The following is a 13,430-nucleotide window of genomic DNA, read 5'->3' on the forward strand; positions in this document are numbered from 1 at the left end:
CAAAACTCCTAGTTCAGAAATGTTTTCTAAAAATATTTAGGTGATTCCTGAAGGAATTTATTTTGAGCTTTTCTTTTCCTTTCATGTTTTTCCAGATAGTCTCCTGTGTGAAACAATTACTGCTCCAGAAAAAAGAGTCTCCATGACTTAATTCATATACAGTTTTTGCAAACTGTAACAGCAACTCCATGTACACAGCAGACCTGACCCCTTTTTAGATTAAATTGGATGTGTATGCTCACAGGTGTAAGTTGGAAGCTTGCATATTCTCCTTTCAGGTTTCTTTGCCATGAAATTTCTGGGTCTGGAACCAGCCTTTTTACCATTTGCTGGGACTGTGCAAGGTAATCATCCTTTACCTAAAGATGCACCGTCCCGCAGTTCAATATGCTGGTGTTTTTCTCCTATGCAGGTGAGAGATGTACCTTTCTTTGGGTGATGTGGATAGGCCTAACCCCTTGTAGAGCTACTCTTAGCCAAGCACTGCTAAATTTTAGTGACTGATTTTCTCTGCTCCAGCTCTGGCCTCCCTACAGGGACTATGATTCCTTCTTGAGCTATAAAACAGGACTATTTTCCTTCTCCAGTCTTTTCTTCTCAGAATAACCAACCATCATCTATCATTGACCCTTCTTCTGACATATAGCTGTGGTATCCCAAACTGAAGAATAAGGGAAAGCAACATGCCTTTGAGCACTGAGACCACTCTTACAGAATTTTTACTCAAGCTTACATGGCTGTGCTGATCTGAGGAGAAGCAAGTACAGACCCTTATCTTCAGAATTCACAAGTATTTGTACTTTTGCTCCCTTAGAAAGTGTCCTAAACTATACCATCTCTGTTTCCTTATTGCCAGAAGGGTAATGATCCTGTCTACCATCTGCTTTATATAACTTTCAGGAATAATCAGTCTTTGAGGTAGACAGCTACCTTACAGTTTATCTGATTACAAATTTTAATTCAGAAAAATCTTACTGTTAATACACAGACAACTCTGCATCCGTATGTATGCATTATTTATCTACTATAAATTGTCTGACAATATGAAGTAATCAATCAATTTTGGAACAATGATAATTCTGCTTTAACGTTAACATCTTTGCTTTAAGCTTACATCAGTTCTCTACATCTGAGTTGGCCTGTTTGTGGACCTTCATGCCATTCCTTGCTTCTGGTCATCTTAATCAGAAGTCATCTTCCTCTTTCCAATACGAGGTGTTCATTTGCCTTTAATACCAATGATACTTCTTAATTCTGAATGCATTTCAATCCTCTCCCAGTAGGAACACCACAGCTGAAAACATATGGAACCTGAAATGGGTAAAAGCTCTCACTGTGCAAGTGGCATCACCAGAATGAGATGAGAAGGAATGTTTTCATATTTAGGTCCTACTGCTGAGTCTTAACAGAGATAGTTTTTTAAAAGTTCCCAAAGTCCATGAGTAGAAATACACGTTCCCATAATTTTTCACTATATGCCTGACCTCGGAGCCCCCATACCAGTGCTACAGCAGCCAATGCTAAAATTCAGAGTTAAAAGAAAAAGTTGATTGCATGGCAAGTGTGTTTGTTATAGCAGCAGATGCAGAAGGAGAGATGAAAAATGTATTTTGAGTCATAGTTATGTCAATGCATTCAATGCCTCCCTACCCTTAAACTTTTATGAGACTATTTCTAACCATTCGATCAGCATAACTAACTTTTAATGTTCATATTAATTACAATGTAAATTTATTTTGCTGTTAAAAAAAGAACCTACACAGAAGATTATCTTCATTCTGACTCACACTGTAGAAGAAAATGGCCTAGATGGAAAATTTCTATTACTTTAAAATAAAATAAAGCAGAGGCCTGACTATGTTTATTGTTTTAGGAAGAATAAAATATTTTTCAAGAATTTGGGGTCTGTTTCTATCTGTTAATATACCAAGAGGAAAACTCACTGCAGTCTTATCACAGCAATCCCAGCATGACCACTGTACAACTACCTCAGAAAGTACAATTATACCTGGGGACTGAAATTTTTTCCGTATCTGCTTGTGTATTCCTGACTTGCTGCTGATCACAGGCTCTTCAACCAAGAAGCAATGTTCTGTTGGTGGTTTTGCTCTGCAGAAGTAGCCACTGCATTTTGTTCTGCCACTCTTCTACATGCCAGCATTTCACCAGAGCACACAAAGCCTTCCACATGACCATCCAACTGCACAATATACACATCACTCCCTTTGTCTCAAGCACAGAGATGGGTTGTTTGAACTCCCCTGCAGCCATTCTAAAAGAGCTCTGGCAAAATATAGGCAGATTATGAATTAAGAGATGTCTGACACATAATCACGGTAGTTCCTTGACTGAGACACCAGTAAGCACTCCATAATACACCTTGACAAAATCTTAAGAAAGCACAGAGACAAGCAGCAGAATGCTGAAGAGTACAGGAAAGAGAGTTTCAAAGCAATAATGTAGAAGTAATGAGGATGCATTTCCTTTTGGTATGTATGCTGCCAACAGACCAACCTAAAATTATCAACACAAAAGGAGCCAGTGTTTATATAGATGTGCAACTGGGATAAAATTACCAAAACTATTAATTTATAGGTTTTATGGTACTAAAAAGTTAGAAAAAAATGGCAAAACCCCCATGGCTATAACCAATTTATTGCTCTCTCAGACTTTCTAGTGGGAAGTCACTAATCACTGTTTTTACAAAAAGGACTTTTTCAAAAAGTAAGGTATTCAACAGTCAAGCTTTTATTTAAGGAGATGTTACAAAAATCCACATAATTTTGATTGATCCTAGGTCCCTTCTGGAAACACGTTGATATCGTGTAATTTTCTATCCTATCGTTTTACCCTAAGGTATTCAATTTCTGATTGGACTAATCTCAGCCCTACCACTAATTTAATTGTTATGACCTTGAGCAAGTCTTTGGGTTATTTGCGTTCTTTTTTATTCAGACAAATACAATACTGTAAGGTATCTGCTGATGCTAGCTGCTAGCTGGAGGATAACATTCTCACATGCCCTTCCTTAAATGGTTTGGCACAGAAATGTTAAGATTAGCATCCATTTTCCACTCATAATACTTCCTTCTTTTTGTCAGTAGCTCATACTCTGAGACTAAGGTTGCAAAACATTTCTTTCTCTTCCATTTAAGTACAAATGGGGATAAACATGTGACACACAATTACTGGAGATCAGAAATAAATGTAATAACTTTAGTAAACTTTCCTACTAACACTTACCTTCTAGAAAAATCTAGAAAATGTCTGCAAAAAGCCTCAGCACGACAGTTTCTATATCAATACACATGGAAAAATATTTGATTCTTTAAAAAAAAGATTGGAACAGTTCTTTGCTCAGGCATCTATGGGATTTACTATAGGGCAATGAGCAGAGCCAAGAAAAGATGACATGGAAAAGGCATCAAGGGAATTGCACTCTACGTTCCCTTTTCTCTGGCAATTTTGCCCCAGTGGAGTGGGATTTTCCAAAATTTTTATTTTCTCTGTAGGAAACACTGGCAAGAAAGATACTAGCAAAATGTGCATTTTTTTTCTCTATCTTCTGAAGAAGTTTTTCTTTCTGAAAACACAGTTCTCTAAGAAGCTGGAAAACATTTTAGGCAAAGCTTGTGTACCTAAACAGGTGTTCTCTCAATGGAGTTCACATATCAAGGAGATGTTAGAGAGAGTGTGAAGATGAAACAAAGTGAGCATACTTGATTTTATTGCCATTTTCCTCTATTAATATATTCTACCATCTCCTTGTCCCAAAATTCCTATTGACACTGATGATGGAAATGAAGTAAGTTTGCATTTATTTAATATTTTCAGATGCCATATGGGAAATCAGACTCACCTTACTGTCACAAACAAATCTAGAGAGCAGACCCATCACTCTTCCCTTCCTTTTTGCATCAGAATACAGATATGGCCTCCAAGTCAAGACCTGCTATGAGGGTTTTTTTAGCTTTCAAAACAAAAATTTTTGAATGACCCTCCAAATATTACTCTGAATGTCTGCTCAATATAGTATATCCTCCTATTTTACAAAATGTCCAGTCTAGGCACTTGGCTGATAGAATAAACTTTTCCCATTTTGTTCGACTCTTGATGGAAAGGCTTAATTAATGGCATGCAGCCAATACTTCAACTGATCTGGCAGAATTTCATAAATTTAAAATATTTAATATCAAATAGCTGAGTTACACAATATTTTGAGCCATGTTATAACTATGGTGATGGTTCCACAGGACACTACAGAAACTTGAGTTCACTTGCATGACCATTTAGCTAAGAATCTTTAGTCTTCCTCCTCCTACCATCAAATATTATGACTCTACTGGTACAATTTACTACACTTGCCATAGTTATGGTAAACTAACTTTTTTCTGTATGTTAAACAAGCAGTTACATAATTAATAATGCCTTCTGTTGTGTTTGAGGGGAAAAACTACGTCAAATGCAAGAATACATCTGACTCATATCCAAGTCTTCCAGCTGCCATGCACATTTTCTAACAACATTACTTTATAATTAACTTTTGAATCATCAAAAAGACAACACTGTCAATATAGAAATCTGTATTGTGAATATAAGTGTATACTGAAGAACACTTTGAGAGCTGCTACCTCCCACACAGCAAAGGAGAGGGTAAGATGAATAAGACAACCTGAGAAATATTTTCCTTTACACACTTCCATGACATTTTTCACTGTTTGTGTTTATTTTCCACTCATTTTCAAAACTTGAATCTGATCATCTGTTAAGGTGCCTTTTGAAAGGAAAAAACATAGAGAACAGAACCAGGTGGAAAACCAAAAAAATGCTTTTGAGCATTCCTTAATGCTGCTTCTTTTCAATTACTGCTCTTTTAGAAGTCAATTGTCAGAAGCAGATCATCTGCACTATAAAACACCAGCAGTGAGACTGACAGTCCATGTCATACAGTGATATGTTGCATCTACTAGGACTACCTACATTCAATTTTTGGAAGGGCTGGATAAAAACAATTTGGAAAAAAAAATTCTGATTATAATTTCAAATTGATGTCCAGAAGAACTGTTTCCCAGAGTATCAGAATACCTCACAGTTTTACTGTATGTGTCTCCACAGAACTCCTGTCCCAATATTTACAACTGCAGAATTAAACACACAGCCAAAGATACAGAACCACAAAAGTACTTAGGCATTATGCAGCAAGAGCTCAGAACAAGATGTACGCATCCATCATTCTGAGCAAGGAGCTGCCTGGACCAAGCAAAAAGAAGATCTTGGAAAAAGGACTATATCTGAATTTTATCTCTTTTCTGTGGATCATGACAAATACCTTCATAGACATGACTCTCTTCATGAGCATGAGTGCTTTGTGCCTGTCAAAACCCATCCTTTTGTCAAAATGATGCCGGAGGAGGACTCATTTTTTCATTCTACAGCTCACATTCCGTGAGGGCTGACATATTTAAATCTGTCTTGGGGGACTCACATTCCCATCTCCTGTGAGAATACAGTTGGACTAGATGATTGTTGTAGGTCCCTTCCAACTAAACAATTCTACTCTAATGCCTGAATCCTTGGGCTTAAGACTCCCTTGTCCTTTTGAAACTCTTCAACTTTTCACAGAATACTTAAGAGTTTCAGTGTTCCAAAGACAAGGAAAGCAGGAGTGAGCATGGCTCTACAGTGCAGAAATTAGAGGGACTTGCTGTTGAGAAGAGGGAGGAGGGGCATGGTCTCAGTTAATCCAAACATTTGATACAAAATACAGCTCATGTCCTTGGAATAGGATCTTGGGTATGGATATAAGCCCAAATTGTTTAAGGTCATTTACAAAGATGTTTCTCAGTTTATGCAAAGACAAAGGTTAAAATAAAAAAGTTAAATTCTTATCTTGACCGAGACAGTAAGACTTAGTTGAACATACCACAACAGAATGTGTAAGAGCGTGCAGAATGTAGATAACAGAGTGAAATCCTCTTTCTCTGCCCAGTCTAAAGAACAGTTATTTTTCCGGCAATGCTTCCGTATGTTAGAAACATTACAGAGAAACTATTTCATAACAACTCTGTAAGAGATGTTTGCTGTAAGCAAATAGCTTAATAAAAAGGCTAAATTGAAAGCAGGTCCAGGAGATAAGTGATAATATCTTCTCTGTACTTTCCCAAGACAGAGACCAGAATAAAGTTTCCACTTCAGAACAGTACTTCATCAATACTGCATTCAGCTTTGCTCCAGTCAGGCAAACCTGTAATTAGATAAAAGGAGTATTTTTCCTGCTGTGTTGGGTTAACCTTGGCTGGCTGCAAGTCCTCACCCATCAGCTCTCTCACACCCATCAGCTCTCACACTCCCCCTCCTCAATAGGATGCTTCTTCCTCCTTTACAGAGTGTAAATCATACTTCTAGCCATCATCTAAAAAAAAATATTGTTTTCTGTTAATGTTAAATACATTTCGGGGTAAACTTTTCCCTTTCTTCACAAGAAATTTATGGTAATACAAATATGTTAAAGAAATTTTTCATTTTTCGACTCTTTCACCTCTTGTCTGAAAGCCTTTTGTCATCACAGGAATCTTTTCAGATTGGGTCATACAAATCAAAGCAAAAAATCCCCCTAAATTGCCTGAGGGTGCATGAGATTTTAATTTGCTACTAAGTGTACAAGGGACAGTATTGATTATACACAAAACTATATCAAAAACACAGAATATGATCTGAGTAAACAGATTACAAAACATGGATTATCTGAGTTTTAAGAGGAGCTACTCTGCAACTGTTGTAGGAAAAACTTCCTCTTTTGATGAAACCATCATTTTCATGGTGTGACCCTGAACTTGCCAGATCTCTCTCATGCAAGCTAGTATGTGGAACATAGCCAAAATAAATTGCAGAGAGAAAAAATAGTTTTTATCTGAGGGGAATTCAGTGAACTTGGAAAGAACAATTCACCTCATCCTAAACTGGGATGCTTAGATGAGATTTTCATGAAGGGTGCAGGCAGTAATTTTGAACTAACAGATTTTTGTTTTATGAAGACAAACAGTATTTAAATAATCCTGTATGTTATCTTGATTCCTGTTATATAAATAATATTAAAATAAGCCAGTAAACAAAGCACACCTGAATGAACTTGGAAGTGATTGATGCTTAACTTATGGTATTTACCTTCACAATAAGCTCTCTAATTGACTAAGAAGGTGTATCCTCTTTGTGTGATTGCTGAGACACTACCATACAATCTGGTAACTCCCATTTCACAAAGTAAATTTAAAAATATAGCAGGAATCTGATGTGAACATAAGATTAGTTATACTACTGAGTCACTGAGCATAAGTTAAGTAAGAGTATGTGCACAGTCTTATGTGAGTCTTCGGAAAAAGCTTTCTTATTTGAACAGAGACAAGGATACATACTGAAATTGAAAATAATAGAAGATTTAAATTTCTAACTTTCTACACAATCTATAAACAGATAGTTGCATTCAATCCAAGAAAGTCATGTCAGAATAATGATTGCCTAAATATTGTGATTTGGATAGAAAAATACACAGGGTTTTAGTTCCTTCATATCTTTCAGTGCCACCATTCATCTTCTCATTTCCTATTAGTAATCAAATATATCTCACATGTCTGGAACTGCTTCAATGCAAAAATCACTAAACAAATATGAGTCAAAATTTGTAAAAAAAAGGGTAAAAAAAGCAATATCTATTAAAAAAAAAAAAAAAAAGTCTGGTCAGTACTGTAAAATACCATGTAAAATACTGTGTAAAATACAGCACTCAAGCTGTATTTCTGTTGTGGTTTAACCCCTGCTGACAGCTCAGCCCCACACAGCCACTCGCTCACTCCCCCGCCCCAGTGGGGTGGGGAGAGAACTGGAAGGGTAAAAGTGAGAAAACTAGTGAGTTGAGATAAAGACAGTTTAATAGGTAAAGCAAAAACTGCACAAGCAAACAAAGCAAAACAAGGAATTCATTCATCACTCCCCATCAGCAGGCAGGTGCTCAGCCATCCCCAGGAGTGCAGGGCTCCATCATGCGTAAGGGTGACTTGGGAAGACAAATGTCATCTCTCCAAACGTTCCCCCTTCTTTCTTCCTCCCCCAGGTTTATATGCAGAGCATGATGCCATATGGTGTGGGATTTCCCTGGGGTCAGCTGTCCCAGCTGTGCCCCCTCCCGACTCCTTGTGCACCCCCAGTCTGTCCACTGGTGGGGTGAGGAGCAGAAAAGGCCTTGGCTCTGTGTAAACCCTGCTCAGCGGTAACAAAAACATCCCTGTGTTATCAGCACTGTTTTTAGCACAAATCCAAAACACAACCCCATACCAGATACTAGGATGAAAATTAACTCTATCCCAGCAAAAAACAGCACAATTTCCCAGGAGCCTTTTTCTTGACTCTTAGAAAACCTAACGAAAATATTCAAATGATTCTGAGCATTGCTAGTTGCAAACAGATTTCCATGGGACACAGCCCCATCTCTCTATATCTCCCCAGTGCTGCTACTCATTAGTTTGTGTATCTCCTCTGTAACATAGGTCCCGGACACAATATTAGAAAAGACAGATCTAGAGCACCCACAGGCCTAATACCTCTAGCCATATGCTACATGTTTTTTTCAGAAAGTTGACACAGTAGCCTCTTTCTTTTGCAGGCTTATGGGTTATCCTTGTGGGATGTATTGCAGGTACTAAAACAGCAGCAGTTTTGAGTCAAGGAGTCATTTTTGTCTACATTATCAACATGTGTTTTTAAAGGTGACTTTTTTTTGCTTAGACTCACAAGTTCTATTGTGACACATTTATAATGTTATTTTTTAATGTTAAGGGGTAGGGTTGTTTGGGGGGAATTTTTATTTTTCTTGCACATGGACATTAGCTAAGAATAAGATTTTCAATAAGGCAGAGACAACCAGAGCTACAACGTTGGGAATCTGACTATCAAGTGAAGAGAGAATGGGGTTTGCAATGTGTTTATGTGGGGACTTGTCTGCTATAGGTATGAATGGAGATATGAGATGCTATAATAATGCTTTAATGTACATAATTCAACACTTATAGGTATAATAAAGCCATTAATAGCAGATTAATAATTAACTTTAAAAATAGGAAATGCCCATGAACAAGTGAAACAGTCAAAATAAAGAGTATCCTGGTCACTGTTTAAAGGCATCGTATTAGAGGTTCAGAATAGGTGGATAGCACCAGTCAAAACAGACCTAAAAGGACTAGAAGTAACAACAAAAGCCAGCATGGCCAAACAACACAGTAATAGAGGCAAAATAACCTCTTAGTACAAACAAATACAAGGAAGTAAGACCCAAATAATAACAAAAATATGAATTTTAACATAAGACAGGCTTAAAAAGGCTTTAAGGAACAGTTAGTTCCTTGAGTCATTAGAAAACAATAACATAATATTCAATTCTATTAAAAGCAGGAGAATTGCTACTTAATGAAGTGGAAGATGACAAAAACAATGTTCAAGGAAGAAACTATGACAGTAGTTAAATGAGGATTTTCTACCACTGTTCACTACATAGGTGATAACTCGCTACACAGAGATAGTACTACATAACGGCCACTTTTTATGGAGTATGAGTCAGAGGTATTCTTGCAATTCAGGGTATGAAAATAGGAGATTTTTAGAATAAATTGACAAAATGAACAGTAAAAAAAATGCCAAGGCTGGATGGCATTCCTTGTGTTTTTAAGAAGCTCAAGTCTAAAACTGCTTCAACAAAAGCTCTTAAAAGGACAAGCTCCTGTAGGTGGTCAACTCCTGGATTAGCAACTTTCTTAAAGATTTAAACAAACTGTAAGAAAGTCAGTTGTCACAATAGATAGAATTAACCGATGGGCTCCATCAAAGTTTAAGAGCAGTGAACTGTGAAGTTACATGATTTGTTAAGATCCTAGAGTATCCAGGTGAGCCGAAACTAAACTAAAAGAGAACTGCAGAATTGGCCTGCAATACTGAGAGGGAATAAAACAATAGAAAAAAGTCAGTGACTACCAGTATAAAGCAGTGAATCTATCTCACACGCACCCACACACACAAAAAAGCACAATGTTAGTCATCAGCTCTCAGGAAAAATATCTTGAAACCATTGTGACATGTATCAGAATAATAGCATCTAAGTGACCAGTGACAGTCAAAACTTTAATATAGTGTTAGTAAAGGCATAGATAACAAAACACAAAGTAACACTGTAATACTCTATATGCATTCATGGAGGGACTACATTTTAAAAAAAACCCTTACCTCCCATTCTGGTCAGTCTATTCCAAGAAGCATATTTTAAAACTAGAAAGGGTACAGAGAAGAAAAACAAGAGTCAGGATGGGATGCATTCCTGAAAGTATCAAAAAGTTCACCTGTGAGGTTCTAGTGATGATCCGTTAACCACTTACAAGGACCTTCGATGTTTTCAGATACATCTGATGGACTAAATATGGACAGCTATGAATGTGGACGACTATGGTTGCATGTCTTCTTCTACCCCATTTTTTCCATTGCTAAGTGTATATGTTATATATTAAGTGCCATTGTGTGAGGGTTAAACTATTAAAAGGCAATGATTTCCAGAACTAGATAATGGTAAGATCCACTAATTTTCTGGTAGTCGATTCTAAAAACCACAAATTTGGTCTTTAAAGACTTTTTTCTTAAAGAAATTGAAAATTGAATAAATTCACTTTAGCGTAGGACACAGCAGGCTAGTAGGCAGAGGCACAATCATGTGTCTGAAACAACATTACTAATTCATCAAGTAATGCCACTAGGACAAGACATGCATATTAAACAATATATTTAAAATGAGGAAGTGTAAAGCATTAAGCTTTGGAAAATCTTATTATGTGCTTGGCTTGTTCACCATGAAACAGATCATCTCTTGCTGAGTACTCCTGAGATGCTTAAATGATGTTTCTATCCTGAAAGGTATCATAAGAGCATCAGCACATTCCTCAGATTTGCTTTTGCAATTGTGACACTGTATTTGTTCACACAGCTTTTTGCTTCTGTTGGCCATGGACAGCTAACATTAACATCAATGTACGTGAGACAGATGAATTCTACAGCCTGACCAAACCAGAAATGTCCATTCAGTCACTAGTTATGACTCTGAAAAAAAACCGTTCAAGATGACCGATGAAAGTAATGATTCATTTCAGCCTATGAAAACTTCTTCAGAATTAATGGCACATGATTTGGGACTGGTATGAATGTGAATGTAATACAAATGGAAATGTGTATGTGTTTAAGTACTGGAAGAATCAGCAGAACAAGGGTTGAAAGAACAGCATACAATTATAATGAAGAACACTGTTCCCAAGACACGGCTCCCAGGGATAAAGTGGAAGAGTGTTGTTTACATCCAGAAAAGCCTGCACTCTCTTAAGACCACAGCACGGATGACCGTGGAAGAGGAAGACCATTCATCCTGATAGCAGGAGGATGGCAATGAAGCAGCAGCATGTTACATATACCGTTCATTTTCCCATTAGTTCACCAAGAAAAAAGATTAAAAACATATCATTCAAATGGAGAAAAACAGGCAATGAGCAGTAATTAGATCTAAGATTTATGAAAGCTTAAATAAGCCATATTCTGTGGCAAAGGACCACATCTTAACAGCCAATGACTACAAGATCTGTCCAAAGTAGTTTGTCAAGACCAACCAAGAAGAAAAAAATGCAATGGGGACTTGACAGCAGTGTCTCTTGTCCTCAGCCCACCAACAATCCTGGCCAGACTTGGTATCCCAGGCTCGATGCTTGTAACTCTGTGGGTGTGCAAGGGCAAATGAGTGAAATTTAGGAGAGAAGGAATGTAAGAAGATAAAATATACTAATTTAGATATTTTGTAAATAAATATTGCTCTCCTTTACCATAAGATCCCACATTTAATTTTATTACACAATTTTTCTTACAGAGTGATATGCTGCTGAATCCAAACCGATTGGGGGCAGGGAGCATAAGTTAAGACGACTATTTTTATATTTGCAATTCAGAGACAGAAAGAGAAGCACAGTCATGCACATCCTTCATATGCTGTATTCACTCCCTGAAGCTAAACTATATGTTCAGATCCAGTTTTGAGTTTCTTATGCTTAGTTTGTGTTTTTCTCAACACTTGGCATATATTTCCTAGAATAAACATTTGAATTCCTGACTTGTGGTGCTAAGAAAGAAACCAAGTAAGACACCACTGAAGAGGACATGATTGTAGTTCCCTTTGGGACTGATTTAAAATCTGGAAAAATCAATAACATCTTTCATTTCTGATTAAGAGATCACAAATAATGTTGCAATTTACCTTACTTGCTGGTTGCTCTGATTTACAGGAGAAAGAAACACACTGTTAGTGGTGGACTATCAGGAGGAGGAGGAAATCAAGCAGTTTCATGCCTGGCTAATCTAGCTGACCATATCTTATTGATTATCCATTGAAAGTACAGCCAACATTTCCACGGTAAATTTATTTTTATTACAAATGCTTTACACGTTCTTGTTAAAGCTCTAGTATTACGTATTCCTCGCCTCATGCACTGGCCGTGGTGCTGAAAACAAAAACTAGCTCAGGCGGGTGTGTTCAGGGTTTTCTTTACTGCAAGAGTGGAGCTTAACTTCCTCACCTGCGGTGGTGTGGGGCCAAAATCTCAGCTGAAGTAAAAGAGCAAAGTTTGTTGGACCTCAACTGTTCCACAACATGCTGCATTCAAAGGCCTTAAGTATATTAACTCCTCTGTAACCAATATTCTTCTGAAGGAAGATTTCAGAATGATGTACAGTCACTGGCACATAACGAATAATACATTTCAAGGACAGAGGTAAGTCAACACACTCTAAGTACCCTATCTTGGCCAATTCTATTTATGCAACCCCCAGAGCCTCTCAATAAAGGTGGTGATGAATACAGACACCCTAATAGGGTAACATAATATTTGGGATAGTCGTATCTCACATAACAATGGTATCTTTGATGAGTATTCCTTTCAAGTATTTTATTCAGCAAGCCAGAATACAGCAATTTAGTATTTGCAGTACAGCTCCATAACTAGTTAGACTGACTGTCTTGAGAACTCACAGAGAGCACTCTGCAGAAAGCATGTTAGTCAGTAATTCATTTCTCAAACTACTTTTAAAGGTTTTTGGGTTTTGGGGGTGGTGGTGGTTTTTTTTCCTACATGTATGTTTTCAAGAGTCCACAATCTTTGGGGAAAAAAAAAAAAAAAAAGTGTGAGAGAAACCAGTGCTAGTTCTTTTGAACATATAACTTGTGTGTGTGCAGAAGCACATACTCTGTTCTTTCGGCCTTATCTGCTTTCTCTCCTTCTTCTCACTCCTTCCTCCACTTCTGCCTCTTCCTATGTTGTATGTATAGTCAAAAGTGCATTAACATAGTCCTAACATGTAACCAGCAG

The sequence above is a fragment of the Athene noctua genome, chromosome 14, assembly GCF_965140245.1.
Source record: "Athene noctua chromosome 14, bAthNoc1.hap1.1, whole genome shotgun sequence".
NCBI classification, from domain to species: domain Eukaryota; kingdom Metazoa; phylum Chordata; class Aves; order Strigiformes; family Strigidae; genus Athene; species Athene noctua.